Below are 12,942 nucleotides of genomic sequence, written 5' to 3'. Positions count from 1 at the left end.
GAGAGAAGGAAAAGAAAGTCATGACCATTTAAGCAGTTGAATGCTATCTTGCAAAATAGGATCCTATCCTTGATCCTGCCAGAGATCTTATACACGTCTACACAAGCCATTTCTACCAAACTTTTTTTTAAAAATAGGTGATCAATAACTGTATTTTCCTCATTTTCTGGGTGCTTACCCTGACACATTTGGGTCAGATTTACCTTAAATGCCGAGTACTCGAGGCTGCAATTAAATAAATGATAGCAATAGTTTGAAAATAGAAAGATGAATGCAATGCTCGTTTGTTTGGGTTTTTTTTAAAGAAAGCTCTTAAAGAGCTCAATGGACATCCACACCAAACAGAAATTTTCGTCTTATTCCCAGGCATCATCAGTTCTCCGGCCATAAAATAAGAAATATGCATTTCCCTTCCTTGAGGCGTAGTGAAATACTTGTAATAATAAGCAACGTTCAACATAGGTCACAAGGTGAACTAATCAGTTTATAGTGGTCTTGTTCCTGTGGCCAGCACAGCTCCTGAGGGGAGAAGGTGGCACACGTAAGATGGAAAGCTAAACCCACATCAGTCACTTAGGTAACTGCTGTGAGAAGGTGGGTGAGAGGGGTCTGGCCTCTCCTAGGAGCTAATCACTGATCAGAAAGGACAAACGACCAGTGGGTTTCCAATTAACAGAGTGGCCATTTTGGTGAAGAATCACTAGAGGAACGGGGGCACGCAGATGTAGGACTGTCATCCAGAAAAGGTGAGCACGACAGTAACACTGAAGAGAGTAACACTGGTTATCACCATGATGTTGTAACAGAACTGTAAGAGATTTGGCTTCTTTCCTCAGCTCTGCCACTGCTGTTGGGCAAATCTGTTATCTTGGCAAATCATCCCCCGCCCTGTATTTCCACTTCCTTGTCTCCAAAACAGGGGCAATGACCCACCTAGGATTTAGGTGTGAAGAGAGCAGTGGGAACTATCTATGAGGGCCTCACAAGCCTACTGACAACCGTTACAGAAATTTCACAAAGAAATATATTCATTCTGCCTTCAGAGCAGGATTAAGCAGAGCACAGTAAGAGAGCAGACGTTATGCAACGAGAAGAAAGCAAATTACAGAGCAGCTGCTTATTCAATGAGCAGCATGTATCCTGTACATTCAAAAAGGTAGGGGCTTCTGCGGGAGGAAATATTGTGTTCATGTATCACAAAAGACTACAATATAATATTAAGGTACCATACATTAGTAATAGTGAGGATGGTAAAATGAAGGTGGCATAGGTAAAGCTCAGTGCTCCATTTTTAATGTTTGTGTGCTTGACTTATACCTAAAACTGTTCTTTCAAAAGCACGCTTTTCTTGCCTGTGATATCTTTACTTCAGCTTCATTGTTTTCTAAAAAGCCAGCTACACAGATTAAAGAAAAATAGTAATCACAGAAAAATTCAAGCCAATTAATTAATACATCCACATAGACTAAATAACATTGGACAATAAGCTAATGAAAGTATAATCAAGGTTTTGATCAGAAAACCTTGAAGTTAGCAGCGAAAGCAGTCTCAGATACTAGAATACATCCCTCATTTACATACACGACAGCGTTAAGGAAAACTTGCAGGAAAATATCAACACTAATCTAAACCATAGGTGAGAAGGACATGAATAATGATACAAAACAGATCTTACAGAGTGCAGGCAATGTTTCTAGATCTTACTCCAGTATTTGAAAGCATTACTTCAGCATGAGCTCTCAGGTTGTGAGAGCAATGCAAGAGTTTTAGAATACAGGAACCATTCTCCTAAGTTGCAATTTCAATTTAGGACATCGCCATGCATTAAGTACACCTTTTTTCCCTAACTTTGTTACAGTAAACTTATTCAGGGTAAGATTACATTCTGTGTAACATCTAGAAACAAATTCTGCAAAATGTCGTTGGCTCTCTGTAGAGTAACTTTTCACATGGTGATAGTGGCGAGGAACATTTTTGCATTTAAACCTGCTGAGGAGGCAGAGTCATACCCCTGCATAACTTCATTTTTAATGGATATTTATTTCATTTCAGCTGTGTTTCAAACATTCCCTTCATCTACACATGGAACAGTAACCACAAAAAATCCAATTAGTCCAAAACATGATAGAATGAACACCTCTTCAGTAACAGATTTGCTGCAGACTGATCAAGCAAATCTTATGCTTTCTATATTGTTTTTCAAACACCACACTGTTACCTTCAGTGGCCATCTTTCAGAGCCACACGTGGTCTGGGCCAGAAGATCTGAGCGAGCCCTTCCTAAAGCACAAAGACATAGATCTCTGTTGACTGCTCCACTCCTCAAATGCCATAGGTCTACCCTACCTACAAAAAAATAAAGGCCTTTCAGGGACCTAGGGACTCCACAAGGCTAATACACCTAGCCACTAAAAATTACAAAACTAAACATGAAACACAGAAAATAAACTATTTCAAGCACATAAATATCTGCTTCACTTTTGCTAACGTAAACACAATGCAACACACACATAACAGTTGATGAAAAAAATAAGCCCATATAATAATCCCCTGAGGAAGGAAAAAGAATCACAGGTGACAGTTACTAATCATAATGCACAAGACATTTCCATAAGGTGTTTGGACCCTTCAGAGATGGCAGCTGTATAAGAATATAAAAACAGCGAAGTGACAATGATTTAGGTATCATTAGAAGCAGCATCTCAGACAGTATGTTCTGGTGGTAGCCCTTTCTTTCCTTTAACACATGATGAAAAACAAGGAGCAGCTGATCTTGAGATGCTCCATTAGGGAAACCACTGATCAACAGTGAACAAAAAAAAAAAGAATATCTATCACTGTTCTTCAAAGTATTCAAGCAGTTATGAACTGGGCACCATAGAGCAATTTTCATCAGTGCAATCAAGGATTGTTGTGGCCTAACCAGCACTCTGTTACAACAGCATCAGAACAGTATCAAGCATCTTCATCAAGCAAAAGAGTCAGCACATAAACGGACACATGTTAGTATTTAAAGACAGTATGAAATCAGCCAGAGGGGGAAGGAATAGAAATAAACTCTAAATTCATGGAAGTGAGCAACTAGGTCACTTTCTCAAAACCCCCTCTTGGAACACAAGCACATTACAGACCATGTAAATTTGCCAAGACAACAAAGAAGGTTTTTAAGAGTACACTTCTGTACAGTTAGGATTTTTTTTCCCACATTGTTGCAACAAATCCACCACCTCCCTACTGATAACCAACATTTGTGGTCAGATTAAATCAACTAAAAACTATTCCTACCCTGCTTACATAAAATTCCAGAATTGTAAATCAGCCTCTTTTAATCTGGCTGATCTTCACTCCAAAGAAAAGAAAAAAAAAAAAGTCAAATCAAGTAACTACTAAATCCAGCGTGCTTCTGCAGTGTATCCTCTTCAAAAGGTTATCCACAACCCCAACAAGAACTTCCAGGTAACTCTCCACCTTGATACTCCAAGAACAGTATGAGCAAGGAATCCCGCTGACTTCTATCACATACCCCAAGGTGATTACTCCTCATTACAGTTTTATATTTCTCAAACAATTTTAAAGCACTTAAATCCATTTTCAGATCAAGGCAAGCCAAAACATGAGATGTCTAGAAGCCATTTTATAAGAGCAGTAATAACATAGTTATCCTGGCCCATTAACTAACATTGAAAATAATCCAAAAAATAAAACTCAGACTTCTCAGGATTGTACCCTCTTGAATAAAAAGATCGTGGAAATTGGATTCTACCTCAATGATTTTGGTACCCTGAAGCTAACTCTCGCTAATTAAGTACTAGAACACACTAAAACAGAAATTCAGATTGATCAAAAGATATGATTCATGTTTATAATAACTCCTATAATTATTAGGAACAAAAATCTTGAAGGTTCTTGATGCCATTAACTCACAGACCAACAATTAAGAGCTACCATCCCAACAGGTCTGAAATTTCTGAGAACCCATAGTCAAATAATTTCATGAAGCCAAGTCTTAGTGAAATACATTTAACACAACCCATATTACAAAGCAAGCAGGAAAACAATCTGTAAAGTAATAAAATATTCTTACAGGATTCTGGTAAGAGAAAAACCCAGCATGTCCTGTGTTTATGGACCGCTTTCCAGATACTATTTTCTCCTTCAACCATGTTAAAGACTCTCAAGTCCTCAAGCCCTCAACCCGCTGACACAGCTGCCCTCACCCAGGTTCCCTCAACACAGAGTTGTGTCCCCTAGGTAATGGGCAACAATTTCAGGCACCCAAGATGCAAGCGCTAAAGCCAAGACTGCTTTGCTGAACTTGTGTCCAACCAAAGATAAGGAATGAAGAGTTGCCCAGTGTTACAGCAAATTTTAGGCATGTAACACATAACTACAAGAGATCCCATGCTTTCTGGACACGCAGGCATACTCTCATCACCACCACAACTGTGGAAAGCCCCATGCCTGTCCTGTGACCTATAAGGAACATAAGCCAGGGACAACACAAAGACTCACTAGACAGTAAACTACAAAGTCATGCAAAGAATTGAGAGATTAGGTTTTCTGTCAGTTTGTACTTTTACATTGCTGTTCCTCAAAAAGTGACAGTAAACTCACACTTAAATCTTCCTTATATTTCATCCAATACAGTGTCTATAACACTGAGTATAGGTTCCTAACAGGCACCAGAAAAGCCTCAATACCCCTGGTTTGCATGATCTACTTTTAAGCGTCAGATTAAGACAACAAGCCCACTGGTTTTGTCTACAAACTGCCACCTATTCTACTTATTCAAGCAATGTACTGTGACAACTGGATGATCATCCTCTGCATGCTCCTTTTCTATAAACTCTATTTTATTCCCCCTCCCAATCCCTTAATTTCATGTCAGGTATAAACAATGGGTGATCATAAAAAATATATTTTAAATACATAAAAATTCTTTGCTATGAGTCACTTAAAAAGAAAACTTCATAATCTCTACTAGGAAAATGCAACATCAAGGCCAAGTAGCTTTCCCTTATTTCTTTGCACCCCCTAACTATACAAGCCTTTCCGATCCCCAGAAGACAACCACATAAGTTTCACATCTTTTTGCTGACTCAGAGAAAAATTAATCACCAAGTATAACTGTCAGGTTCACCAGTGACAGAAGAAGCTCCTGAGAACAGCAACCTAATAAAGCTTTCCTCCTTGAGGGATGACAGCAGTCTTTCTCCCGTATGAATGATTCATTTTTGTTTGATATTGTTAAAGTAATATTCACACAGGGCACCTTCACACTAGATTTTACCCAAAAGAAGGGTTATAAGGTCAAAACATAAGTTGAAAGCCAATATTACACAGACACATCTAGAAAATTTGCAAGTGATTGTGGTCTAAAATAATTGTATCACATCTTGGTACCCTGAGGATTGACCACCTCCCTCTGCAGTAGATCTACTGTGGTCACTACAAAAATTTTCTTCAAGGTAAGAAGTGTAAGGTTACTCTAGCAAAAAAGGAGTCAGTTGAGTTTCTCAATCTTTCATGAAGAACTTCTTTGTTAAAAGAAACTTTTAAGGACACAAAATTACAAGATTTCTTACATTTATTTATACAGTCACTGCTGTATCTAGAAATGCTCAGTGCTATAAATGGCCCAACTTAAAAGCCTGACAATTGTCATCCATCTCACATATATTTTGTCTGACAGAGACTCACATGTAACAGCGACCTATGTTAGGAACCACTGTGTATGTGGTCAAAACCAGAGGAGAATCATACTTCAGGAGGTCAGCAACAGAGATGATAATTTGCTTCAGAGTACTCTTATTTGAGAAACTCTGAAATCATCCACTGCATCTGGAAATACTGACTGTTATAATGCTTACAGACTAAAAAATCATCCATGGATCCCGTGAAATGTACTCATTTCTTGGCTTTAATACTCACTTTGCTCCCTCTCCCCTCCCTTTACAAAACTGAAGAATGTTTGCAATGCAATACTACAGATTCACTTGTTGAAAGCAAGACTAAATAGCTTTCACTATCAAAGGAAGCCTGCAGAAAGCTGGCGAATTCAGAAGTTGCTTACTTGCTTTGCCCCTTCCCAGTAAACTACAGATCACAGCTACATCCCAGGCAGCTGACCTGCATAATATGCTGCTTATTGATTGGCAAAATAAACTTCACTTTATGCTGAAGGTTTCTCATACTTGATGACTAGAGCTTTAGGCCAGATATCATCATAAATACATGCTAGAAGTATTTTACATACACATACATACGCACACATACTTCTTAGGAGCACAGCACCATTTTCAAATCTAATCCCAACAACAGAAAAAAAGAAATCTGACAACTTTTCAGGGCAATCACGCAGCAGTTAAAATTCAGAGAGTGTAAAAAGACATTTGTTTCCCCTTTCTTAAACACTGCTAGTGAACATATGACTATGCCAAATCTGCCCAGCATCAATATTTCTCACTTCACCTCTTGCACTAAGGCAACATGACCTGGTCATGACGTTACTGGCATTGTAAACCTTTCTAATGATGTCTTTTATATCCATTTTGGGGTACATAATAGTAAAAGTTAATACAGCCTTTATGGGCCATTATTACAAAAATGTTAAAATACTTGTCAAAATTTTTATGAATGGGCATCTTCTTACAGATGTAGCTGCCATTTGAAGCAGTTTTAGAGCAGAAGGCTTATCAGTCTCATATCTGAGCTCACTTACACAGATATCACAACAGCTTTATGCATTAGTAATATCATGTGTTACATCAAAAAGTTATTTTGTTTTACAGACATTTTACTGGCACCTTGATTTTTGGTTTGGGTTTTTTTTCCCAGTGCAAGAGATCTAGACAGTTTATATTTGATAGGCTGTTCATAAATTATACCCTACTGCTGTTTGCAGGTTGGAACTTCTTCCCACACAGATTTCATTTTATCATCAGACTGTTTAATTCTGCGCTTATAAAAATGTCATCCTAGTCATAAGGGAAGAATTACACAGCACTGTCTTAAAGTTTTCTGCACAAACTGTGACAAGATGCAGATACTGTAATACTAATGTGCCAGTAGAGTATATCAATTGCAGGATCAGGCCAATATACATACCGTGTTAAAGAGCTATGTCTTGCTGTTTTCCAAAGTGCAATGAAATCATGAAGCAATATAAATTAGTAATACATTAACTGTATTACAGTATTCACACTGTTACCTCTTGATATCATAGCCTTGAATACATTAACACACTGATAATATCGCAGGAGTATACTAAAAATTATTTCTGAGCAAAAGCAGTTTCAGTCTCTATATTATCTCCCAAAATAAAATTCTGACAGTATAGAAGAAGTTATCAGGAGATTCTAACCCTTCTGCACATTGTGCTTTCCACAGTCTTTCTAAAAGACACTGAATTGTGTCCCCTCAGGACACACTTATAATCAAGTTCTGCGATAACATATTATGGATTTTTCCAGATATTTTATCCAACATGCTGAATGATATATGAAAAATATCTCTATATAGAGTCAGGGAAAGACAATTTAATCATGTACAGTATTGGAATACTCACATATGTTACTGTATTTTAATTTGTACGATAATTTGTAAGTTAAATAGGTTAAACCTGTGTCAGCTGTGTAGTTTATGGCATTGTTGCTGATGTATAAAGTATTCTGTTCTATGTAGATGATGAGGAAAATGTATATTTAAAATGTATATAGAGTACTAATGAGCTAAACAGATGGAGTTGTGTTTTTAACTTCACTGGAAAGTACTGGAATAAAGTAACTAACAGCATTTGTGTAAATGAAAATAAATCTCATGAAAACCTGAATGGATTTTCTTTTGTTAGACAGAAGTGTGCAGTTGGCATATAGCTATATATTATAGCCCATGGCTGTGTTTTGCTGTCATGGCCTGTCAATAGCTATGTCTCAGCTGTTAAAAAACAGTAAGTTAAACGTATAAACTCAATACTAGTTCAAGGGTTTCTGCATAGATTCCAATACACAGAAGTAAAAAAATTAAAAAAAAATACTTGATGAATCTCAGCACTCCAAGAAATACTATTTCCCTGAAAGTATTTCTGTCAAAAAAACAAATTAAAGTACAAGTTAATCATAGTACTGATTCTTCACATAAGCCCTGCAACCTGATAGAAGCAGACACCCATGTCTACTTACATCCATGAAGACTCTGTGGGACTTCATTTGTCTTTAAACACTCAGTTATGCAGATCAGACTGCAAGCTGAAGGCTTGAATCTATTTCATCATAAATGATGCTGGTTTGAAAGGCAGCTATCATTAAAATGCCAGGCAAAGGCACAAGAAGTACTTATTTTAAATAAATCTATTTCTCTGTTAGATCCACTTAAGAGTCTTCAAAGTAAAGAAATATTTCCAATGGCATTTACTTTTCATTTCTTGTCCCATTCATTTAATATACATGTCATTGTTAAGTTTGGACAAGAAGGTTGGACACTTCAGTTTCATGTTTAGAATAACAGCTCTATGTTTATTTATCCAAGGCCTTATACCAACATTACTATTTCTTACTTAACTTTCATTACTTCACACAGAAAAATGTATTTTATATTGGAGCCAAAATTAAATCAAACTTAATCCCAAATTATGCTAAACAGTTAAAGTGATGTTGATAGATTAAGGCTCACTCCATCAAGCTGCTCCATACAGACAGGTCTCCATTTCTAATATTTAAAAAAATGGGAAAACAGCCCACATAGTGGTCTTCACCAGATGAAGACTCTACAGAGATCCTAGTCACAAAAACCATCACAAATCTCTACCAGCAGATACAGAAGACAATCCCATTCTGTTTTTTCCCCCAAAATACTAGAATACAACAAACCCTTCCTCCCCACTAGTAAATTTTAAAATGTTTTACCTAAATCCATACGCTAACAACCAATACCCTGAACTTTATTATTTGCAAATTTACACTACTGAACCTGTGGTGCAAAGAACCCATCTAGAAGTTAGCTAAACTGTTTTAGATGTACCATCAACATACTTCACTAATGTATTAGTATCCTCATAGTTCAGCTCTAACATTACTGGTACACACAAGTTCTCAGCTGGAAGTAAGAACTTCCAGCCTCAGTGGTTTTACAACACCAACTCTCTCTAGAACACACACATGCTCCACGGAGCTTTAAATCCTCATACACATAAACTTGCATACACTGAACTGAGAGGGAAAACCATCTTTTGAGAAGCTACATAATAATATTACAGAAGTATGTGTTCCTTCAGGTGAACAATTTAGCCTGCAATATAACTTTTCATATTCTGAGTAATTTTTCTTCCCATTTTTTTTAACCATTGTGGTTCTTCAAGTAGCTACTTACCTACTTATGATCTGATTTCATAATCCATTATATTAGGGATTTTCCATAAATAGAACATGTTTGCAATGCAGTAGAAATTAAACACATATGGACAAGGACAGTAACAGAAACATAAACTACATATACATCTGTTCTCCCAGGCCTTAGCCTGAGGAGTGGAGACAGAAAAAGTACATGTGCACATGACAGCCTAAATGCAAGAGGTCAGCCTCATCTTTTTTAGCTTTATTCAGTTATATGAGCTCACTAACTACATGTATATTTGGGGAAGAGGGGCATGCAGACATCCAGAAACAACTACAAAGAAAATACTTTTGGAAACTGAATACACACGTATATTCAGCTGAATATTCATTAAGAAAGGCCATGACAACAGTTTTCAGAAAACGGTGCAATTGAAAAATTTTGTAGAGTTTTCCTTAATTACTGCAACAAGAGTGGGGTTTGCTTGCCTCTCCCATGAATCTGCCTGTACCCTGTACGAGGGGTCTGCAGATCCCATGAGATCCACAGGAAAGCAGACCTCATGAGCTCTAGGGCTTCCCAGCACAGCCAAAGCTTCTGCAGATGACAGCTGTCACCCAACACATGCATGAATCCCAGACACTCGACATGGAACACTGAAAAACTAACACTGCCCACAGGTATGCAAACTTTTTACATAGCAGAATAGATTTGAAGTCTAGATTGGACCATTGGTTTATCTAGTCTGATTTTGAGTACAGCATAAGAACACCTGCAAAAATTGATACAGGTTAGCACTATTTTTCCACCTCTTTCCTTCACAAGGCATGCTTCACCAAACTCATGGAAAATGACTGCAGAAGTTGTACCACTTGTAAGGACAAAATCTGATAGGGGTACTCCAAAATGTTTAAGCGTGACAGGCCCACGTACGTATTTCTAGCAAGCTTGTAAAGTACTACTGAAATCTGTGAATAAGTACAGCAAATAAACAAAGCAACCGAGATCCTATTCAAAAGAAAAACCATAGTCCTCTGTCATTTATCTTGTACCAATGGCAAAGATACTGCTCATCAGAAACGAGACGTCTCTCCCATCTGAAACTTCTTGGACCAGAATGTCACATGTATGCAGAGATAGGTCATGCTCTAGGTAGACTTTCAAAGCAAGACTTAAAGCTGCGATCACTGGATTCCACATATCTACTTTTTTTATCATTGTGCAAAAGCCCTCACAGCTGCTCTGAACACTTTACAAACACAAAGTGATCAGAGAGACGATTTACGTTTGCAACATAAATGTCTTCCCTTTTTATGAGCCAGCTTAATACAGACAATTGCTGCACTCATCCCAGCTGAGGCTTGGCAGGAATTGGAGGAGGGAAGATGATGAAGAGTGAAAGTGTTCAAAGCCCAACTAATTTCTGCTCGACTCCTCCCGGTCCCCCCTGCCCTCCGGACCACTTCCAGCCTGGCACTTGTTAGCAGCTCCCGACGCTGGAGAGAGGTCCCTTGCAAAAGCTTTCTCCGAGCAGCTGCGACTCGGGGAAGGTTATTCAAAATATAAAATTAAATTAAATATATTTTCACAGGTCGGCACACTTCACCTATCTTACACCAGGAACAATGGGGACGCGGGCAGCGAGAGGATACGGCCGCCCGGGAGGACGGGGCCGGGGGGACGCGCTGCCTGCCCGCCTGTCCGTCCGTCCGTCCGTAGCTCCCCCGGCTCTTTGTCCGTCTGTCAGACGGCCCCGCTGGCAGCGCCGGCCCCATCCCCACCTCCCCGGCGAGGCCTGCTTGGCCCCGCAGCGGCCCCGCGGCTCCCGGCCCGCCGCGCGGGGGGCCGGCTCCGCCGGGGAAGCCCCGCCGCTGGCCGGGGGGAGCGGAAGGGAGCTCCCGGCGCGCCCCCCCCTCCACGCGCGGCGGGGAGCGGGGGATGAGGAAGGCGCCCGCCGCCTCCCTCCTCATCCCCCGCTCCGCCGGAGGGGCCAAGCGCGGCCCATGCGGGCGGGACGCGCCGGGCCGGGCCGCGCTGAGCCGAGCCGCAGCCCCCCCCCTCCCTTTCCTTCCCTTCCCTCTCCTCCTCCTCCTCCCTCCCTCCCTCCCGCCGCGCACCTCCCGCCGCGGCGGCGGGCGGGCGGGCCCGGCCGGACCCGGCCAGCTCCCGCTCCCGCCCGCCGGCACTTACCGGCCGCAGAGCTGCGAAGAGAAGGCGGGCCGGGCCAGGGCGCGGCGGCGGCGGCTCAGAGTGCCCGTGCCGCGGCCCCGGGCATGGCGGGGCGGCGGCGGGGCGCGGGGGAGGGGAGGCGGCGGCGGCGGCGGGGGAGGGGAGGCCGAGGGGAAGTTGGCGGCGGCGGCTTCTTCCTGCTCCGGCGGGGCGAGCGGCGCCTTCCCTCAGCCTCCTCCTGGCGGTGACAGCGACAGCCCGGCCAGAGCGCCGCCGCGCCGCGGTGCAGCATGGGAAACGCGCTCGGAGGACCGGCGGGCGCCCGGGCGCGGCGGGCCGGCGGCGCGGCGGAGCGAGGAGGAGGAGGGAGATGGAGATGAAGATGGAGATGGAGAGGGGAGCCGGGCCGGGCCGCGCCGCGCCGGGCCGAGCCTCCCGCTGGGGCTGGGGCCGGGGCCGGGGCCGGGGCCGGGCCGGGCGGTGCCGGCGGCCAGGGTTATGCGCGGGTCAGGAGGCTGGCGCGGCCGTGGGAAGCCCCGCCGGGCGGGCCCGGCCGAGCGCTGCCCCGTGCCGGCCCTGAGGGGAGGGGAGGGGGGACGGGAAAGGCCCTTCGGCCGTGCGGGGTGGCCAGGCCAGGCCTCGGGCGAGGAGAGGGCGCTGCCGGAGGGGCTGGGGGTGCCCCCCCCATACCCCCCGGTGCCGTTCCAGCGGCTTCATTTCCAGTAGGGGCTCTCGGAGGCTAAGGGGCCGGCACGGCCACGGTGGGTGCTGGGGAGGAGGCTGAAGTAAAGCCGGATCACCCCCTGAGCACGGGTCCCCTCTCCCGACGCACCCCACTTCTCTCGGGCGACGCCGGGGCCTTCTGAGGCAGAGGGGTGCGGCCAGGTGCAGGAGGCTGCGGGAGGCCCCGGACCACCGGTGTGCTTACGGAGGTGGTGGCTGTGGGGCTCCCAGGGCCTCCAGATCCATCAAGAAGTCCCGAGATGAGTTTTCTGCGCTGTAATCTCCATGATCGTGGTGTCCTCCATGACCCCACGCAGTAAACAATTTGGAGAATTGCTAGAGGCCAGATCTTCTTAAAGCCGGCGCCTTCCTTGGAATAGCTCTCCACCCAAACTGTCTGTGCCTTCACAACTTTGCGTCTTGGTCTCGCATCCCTCAACTTCACCTCTTTTAGGGGTTACCAACTTTTCCAGGTTTCTCTAAATAAAGTCTTTAGCCCAGCAACGCACTTAAACACGTGCTTAACTGAATTGCTTTATGTCACTTGCTTATAATTAAGCATGTGCTTAAGTGCTCTGCTGGATTGAAGCCAAAATCTGCATCAGCTCTATTGGGTAAAATTTACCAGCTTCATCGGGCTTAGCTTTATGAGTCATTCAATCAGCAGCAGCCCAAAGCTTTTTGCTACAAGTGTAGTTATTCCCAGGTTGTCCTACAGGA

At 42.9% G+C, this 12,942-nt stretch overlaps 1 protein-coding gene across 10 annotated transcripts in view; it reads right to left on the bottom strand.

Moving 5' to 3' along the window:
- Nucleotides 1-11,725, bottom strand: part of ZNF148 (zinc finger protein 148) — a 53,458-nt gene extending 41,733 nt beyond the window's left edge. For 8 of the 10 annotated variants that reach the window (XR_012623755.1, XM_074828686.1, XM_074828685.1 and 5 more), the window contains exon 1: nt 11,521-11,725. The gene's annotated coding sequence lies outside the window, so the exon portion shown is untranslated. Of the gene's footprint in view, nt 1-2,218; nt 2,278-10,936; nt 11,048-11,520 lie in introns of those variants that run through there. The other 2 variants (XM_074828683.1, XM_074828682.1) reach the window with 2 other exon arrangements.
- Nucleotides 11,726-12,942: the final 1,217 nt, after the last annotated feature.

The sequence above is a fragment of the Strix aluco genome, chromosome 6 (genome assembly GCF_031877795.1).
Source record: "Strix aluco isolate bStrAlu1 chromosome 6, bStrAlu1.hap1, whole genome shotgun sequence".
Lineage (NCBI taxonomy): Eukaryota > Metazoa > Chordata > Aves > Strigiformes > Strigidae > Strix > Strix aluco.
Note: the sequence above shows the minus strand (reverse complement) of the source record. Positions and strands in the feature narration are given on the sequence as shown.